Below are 6,550 nucleotides of genomic sequence, written 5' to 3'. Positions count from 1 at the left end.
CCGCGCCCGGGGCGGGACGGGGTGGAACGAGCCCGGGCCCGCTGGGGGGTTGCGGTTTTGCAGGCCGCCCCCGTACAGTGCCAGGCACCGGCATCCCCGCTGCGCCAGGCACCGCTGGCTGCAGGGGCTGGGGTCCTGATTCGGGGCCTGTCGGGTCTTTTCAGAGACTATAGCTCTTCTCACGGCCCCGAGGCTGTCCTCTTCGCGGGCCCGGAGTGCTCCTCAGGGCCTCGGCGGTCTCCCCAGAGCCCGCGGGATGCCGTCGGCAGGTTCGAGGCGAGGGATGTTTCTAGACAGACCCAGGTGCTGGAGACCGGCAGGATCATGGTCTCCTCGCAGGCCCCCCCCCGGCGTGGGGCCTCACAGCCTTGCTCACACTGGTGTCGTCAGGCCTGGACCTTGCTGCCGCTGTGCCACCTGCTGTGAAGCTTACCAACAAGGGTGCCAGTGCCCAGCCAGCTGTCTGGCACCAGCAGCTTACATGTGCATTTAATACAGTGATAAAGGGATAAAAATCTATATGGCCCTCAGTAGGAGGCTAAATAAATTCATTTGATAGACCTTCCAGCTTTGAAATCTACTCAGTTCCTGGTTGCAGGACTAAAAGAGCTGCTAAGGGGTTACTGGGAGCTTGAAAGTAGACCTTCAAGGTAATGGAACCTCGCTAGCTTGGTTCCAGCTAGCTTGTTTTGCCAAGATTGCCTCCTCAGCACAATCACTAAGTACCCTTTGCGGTGATCTGCTGCTGTTCCCTGGTGTAGATGTGTCCCAGGCTGTGCAGCCCCTGGGCAGTGGTTCATCACATAAGCATCACCCCAGCCATCTTCCTTATGCTATCCTCTTGGAGCCCTCAACCTACAGAGGGAAACAGTTGGGCACCAGGGAAGTCCTCCAAAACCAAATGTACTGAGCACAAGAGGGAAATGCAAAGGGAAGGCATTGGGAAAAGGGGAATTAAGTACTGGCACCAGATGGTAGCTAAAGCCTAATGGAGTTCCTGCAAGAAGGAGCTTTCCCCCCTCCCAAGATGAAATCCCGAAAGATTTCAGCAGTTGAGGAGGGATGCATGTCCTGTGGGGGAGGACCACAGATCACCCAGAGTAAGGGCAAGGCTAGCAAACCGACAAGGTCTAATTTCTTCTGACCTGCAGGAGGGCAGCAGCGGGGATGTGACTTACTCTGTGTAATGCAATACTGTGAGAAGATCTTTGAGACCATTCTCAAGCTAAAAAGCAGTGTGTGTCAGCACAGCACAGCGCTGACAAGGGGTAGAGCTAATTAGCCAAGACACAGGATCACATGAACATGGCATGTCAGATGGCTGAGATGAATCTCCAAAAGTCTCCAGAGTCCCTGTTAGCTACAGCTGCTATATACAAAGATAACATGAGGACGAGAGGGATGACAGAAGTAAAATTAGTTGCCAAACATCACATATTAGATCAGTGACAGGACAGAAAACAGAACCTACAGTTCCTCATCCTTCCAGTACTTTCCCCTCTGGACCGTAACAAAACCCCAGAACAACAATGGGATTGAGCTGCTGCTGACACAGTAGCTTCATGTGTTCCAGGGGAAAGTTCTGGGGTTTGATATAGGACCACAGTGATTTGTTTGTGCACATGGAAAAAAAATAATTATTTACTAGGGTGATACCACAGCCCAGTGACATACACTGACACACAAGATATCGGCCAACAACTTACAGGGGAATGAAATACGTGCCCTGTCCTATTAGAAAAAGGCCTCAACAGTACAGACCAAATCTTTTGTTGTAAATTGATAAATACAGCTAAAGGCCATTTGCTGCTAAGTGCCTTCTAATGATTAAGAAACGTTTCTCCTATTGCCCCCACCCCTCCCAGCTCAGCCAGAGCATTTAGTGATAATACAAGAAAGATTTTGAACATTGCTTAGCTTACACAGCCATCTGGCACTTTTGCATTTCAGTAGCCTTGAAGGTTAAAAATACAATAGATGAACCCAGTCCTATCTTATCAGAGGCCTGGAGAAGTTTAACTCTGACAGAGTACATGGGATTAACCAACTCCTTACAGATCTTTCATTGTTTCCATCTTAATTAATGGTCATATTCCTCAAAGTTTTGCATTGTTGTACTCTTCCAAACCAAGCCGTTCCTCACCAGCTTTGTATTCGTTTTAATCATGAAACAACCCCAGCAGTCACATTCAGCTTCCATATGATATGTTCTGCTTCTGAGCAGTGGAGACACAGAGGTGCATGCTGAGAAAAAAAACACATGCAGGTTTTAAGCCAAAATAAATTAAATACACACACATATACTAGAAATCTTGTCTAAGCTAAGGAAAATGATGCTCTTTTAAAATGATAACACAATGGTCTTGGCCTATTTCAATTAGAAACCTACCTCACGCTGCTGAGACATCCTCTAATACCACCACACTAAGTGGTTTCTTCATCTGCTATGTTAAAAGGGATGAAAGTACAGTTCACCCGAAGTAACCCACATGGAATTCCGCAAACTCCCTGGAAAAAACAAGAAGATTGTGCCTTATGGTTGAAGACGGTGTTTGTTCTTAGGTAATTCCTGCTCCCCTCTTCCTTATGGAAGAAAACCAAGGTTTAAGTGTGTTTGGAAAGAAATGTGATTTCCTTAAGAAAAATCTTTGAGCCTTGTAGGATGAAACCAGCTGCAGGATACTTTCATCTCTAGTGCTAGAGCAGGTTTTTAACTGAGATTTGTAACAGCAGTGAACATTCAGTGTAAATCCACCGTAAATAACACAGGATGTAAAGATATCTTGAGATAAAAACTACTCTGGCTTTGTTTCCAACTGCATTTTACATTAAAAGATTGCTAGTTTGCATTTTAAGCTGTCTCCAGTGAAAGCTGGGGGCTTACAAATGTGCTACAACATCTAGCAACTAGGGATCAGGCTGACAAGAGTGCAATATTATACCCAGAGTCAGGTACCTTGTCTTTCTATTTATAGCCAGGAGAGTGTGAGACACCTCCCAAGGGTGAGTGGAAACTCCCACATCCTGATCAGAGACATCAAACAGGGATGGTTTAGACTTGCTCCATGTAGCCCAGATGTAGGTGTTTCTATCAGCATGGGATCCTGGGTTCACACATAGAGGGCTTAGGAGTCTTTTTGAAAGAACAGAGTAATGTCACCAATTTCTTTTTAACACCGTGGACTGTAGGGTTTGAATTTGATGTCACTCATTTGTGTGCTTATCTAGGTGGTGGAGCAAATATCCAAGGAAAGGAAAATGCTCTCCAAGGTCATCCTGATGAGAGTCCAAATGTCTGTCTGCCCCACTTGCTTGGACCATTCCCTTGTTCCAGGCTACAGTCTGAGGCATTAGGGGGTTGGTGGGCGACAGTCTCATAGCCCCGTTAAAAAATTGCTACAGTGCAAAATGAAACCCAAAGAACAGAGCAAGAAATTGCAGCAGAAGGCTTAACTGTGTTTCCTAGTTGTTGCAAGATAGGAATTTAACTATTTCCCACACCTAGAATTGGTCTTTTTTTTTAAACTAGTGACCACTTAAGGAAAGCATAAACAAAGGTTAGTGGGAATAGCCCTTAATGGTTTTGCTGCACCATAGTTGGTTAAGAGGGTATGAATTACTTGGGAGGTGTATTCTGTGCCCTCTGCAGCACTCCACTTATGGGAGTTTGCTACAGGGGTTTTTCTTTGACTCCATGCAAGTGACAAGTATGTCTTGCTGTGGGCTACAGCTTTATAATTCCATTCACCAAAAATATATTCAGAAATTGTAACTATTTAAGGGCTAAATTTGGGGATAGGTTTACCTACACACTCCATATTATTCCTCAGTAAGGTGCATTTATGCAAGGGTGGGAAGAAACACACTCACAAAAAACAATGTCCCGTGTGAACAAATGAAGAGTAGAAAGAGCAAGTCAGCAGATTTCCAGATAACCATCTCCTCGGTATAAAATGTATCTGATAATGACAGTTGTACTGCCAAGAAACAGATAAAGTGAAATTAGTTCTCAAAGCTTCAATGGGCAAAATGTAAGCATGTTATCATAAAATCATCAGGACTGTAAGAAAATGGGTTTAACCTTCCAGGCATGTATAATATCTTCATAGGATAATGAGTTTATATATTTATATTGCTTGTCTCTATGAAATGGTAATATGTTTATTCCTCTTAACACAAGACATTAAGACCCTTACTTGACCTAGATACTGTTAGTGGAAGGTGATACTGCAGTATGCTAAGTAAATTCATTCTGTCTTTAACCTCACTAGCTCAAGTAACGACCCATGAAGGTGCGCAGCAGAGCCTGAGCCTGACAAAGACCTGAGCTACCTACTTGGGTTACCTGTCCACCCTGAAGGTGCATCATCCCTGATGTTCCTTGAGCTAGTGAGATTAAAGCCCTGGCTACAAGTATCAACATCCACCAGTGGAAATGAGCAAATGTGCTGGTCTAGATGCTCCAAGGAGGAGACAAGTATTGTTTCAGCATGAAGGAATCCTTCATATATAGGCATACAATAAGAAAAAATCATTTTTTCTTGGAAGACACTCCTAAAATAAGTTTTTTCCCCTAAAACTTGTGCTTCAGTAGGGTTCACATTACTGACTATATCCTGATATTCTAAGGTAGAACTGCTGAGTGCCTTCAAGTTCCACCCATTTGGGAGAAAAAGGGGAGTAACAAATATCAGCAAACACCGAGAACTGCATTGGATTGAACTCGGGGGGCAGAATCTACAAACTCCTGTAGTTCTGTTGTTCAACTTTTCCATGCCACAAGGGAACCTAGCAGCACTTAATAACCTCCATACACATCTTTCATTGTCCTGCAGTAAATCAGTGATTGTAGGATTACTCCGGATGGTCGATGCTTGCGAATCTTTGCAGTCACCCCTGGCAGTCCGTACAGGGAGCCGGGGGAGGGACACTTCTCCAACCGCTGCAGTCTCTGAGGCACAGAGTCTCCAGTGGCTCAAGGCAGACCGCTCTGCACTCTTAATCCACTTATTACTGTCTCCATCCACTGTAATCGCGTTCATGTAAAAATTTAGTGACGTTTCACTGTAATGCCGTGTAAAGATCCTGCATTTGTAGGCTGTAAGGTTTGTTCGTCCCGTTTGCCCCCGCGCCTGCTGCTCAGCAATTTCCTGGTTGACACCACTTCTTTTCAAACACTGTCTACATTTTTGCAGTGCCACCAAGCGGTTGGCTCCGTCAATAGCGTTTTTACATTTTAATTTTGCTGACAAACAAATGCAGAGCAAAGCGTCTTGCAGACCAGAGTCGCATTAAACACAATTCACCAGAGCAAAACGCCAGGTTGGTACGATGCGAGTACAGGACTTAAAGAGAGTTGGTGTGGCAAAGGCTCGACAACCCTAGGTTGCATAAAGCCTGGGCAGACCCGGGGTCGGTTCCTCAGGCGGCGGCACAGGACGGCAGTGAGATACAGACAGACCTGCCTGGGCGCCGGGAGGACGGGACGAAGCGGGACCCTCACCCTGCCCCCGCATGAACCACCAGGCCACCACCTCACCTACTCCCCCACCCATCTCAAAACGGCTCCCCCGCCACAGGCAGGACGCCAAGCAGAGAGCCCGCCTTCCTCATCTCTCCAGCCAATAAGCGGCAAGTGCGAGGGGGGAAATGCTAAGTGCAGCCAATAAAGATCAACCGTGGCGATCACAGGGGGCAAATAAGCATCTAGAATATGCGGCTCTGCCCATTAACGGTCGATATGAGTGGGCCAATGAGAGCCTGTGGATTGGCCTGGGCTTGCCAATGAGCGTTGTCAGGTGAGATTTGAAAGTGAGGACCGAGACAGGAGGCTCTGTGGGTGTTCAGAGTAGTGTCGGCACAAGGTATGGCGGGGCTTCGGGAGGGGGACTTGGGGGCCCGACAGTGATGTCTTTTCTCTGAGCTGGCCTGAAAACACGGTGAGGGGGTGGCGGGGAAGGGGCTGAGGCGAAAGACGTGCGGTGGCACCTAAGAGCCGCGGTGGGAAGCAGGGGCTGGATAGAGGATGGTGTGCTGTTTGTCGTGACCCCCGTCTCAAAACCGTTGAGTCTAGACCCTGTTCGGCCCCTAAACTTGCTGGGTTCCTGCTTTAAAGATAGTTCTGTTTTGTCGCTATTCAGGCTAAAAAATGCAAACTCAGTACCTAAACGTTTTTCGTGTCTGCATTAGTCCTTTTGTGCTTGTGGTGATGTTGATCAGAAGTAAGCCTTTTCCCTTACTTTTATTTATTTATATATATAAATATATATATGCGCAGACATATATCAATCCTATAAATTTTCAACTTTAATTTTGCGAGGTTATGCTAGCTGGTCACAAATTCTTGATTTTACCTAAGTCCTTTGTGCCTTTCCTGCTACTAGTCTTGAATTTGTGTTAATTTAAAGTCTAATTAATGTGGCTGTCCTGTCCCTGGCAGTGATCAAGGCCAGGTTGGATGGGGCTTGGAGAAAGCTGGTCTAGCAGAAGGTGTCCTTGCCTGTGGCAGGGGGTTGAAACTGGATGAGCTTTAAGGCCCTTTCCAACTCAA

This window comes from Neopsephotus bourkii, unplaced genomic scaffold (assembly GCF_033783945.1).
Source record: "Neopsephotus bourkii isolate Nb327-2 ecotype Australia unplaced genomic scaffold, CSIRO-AGI_Nbou_v1 NB_95, whole genome shotgun sequence".
Taxonomy (NCBI): Eukaryota; Metazoa; Chordata; class Aves; order Psittaciformes; family Psittacidae; genus Neopsephotus; species Neopsephotus bourkii.
This window is presented reverse-complemented; position numbering follows the sequence as displayed.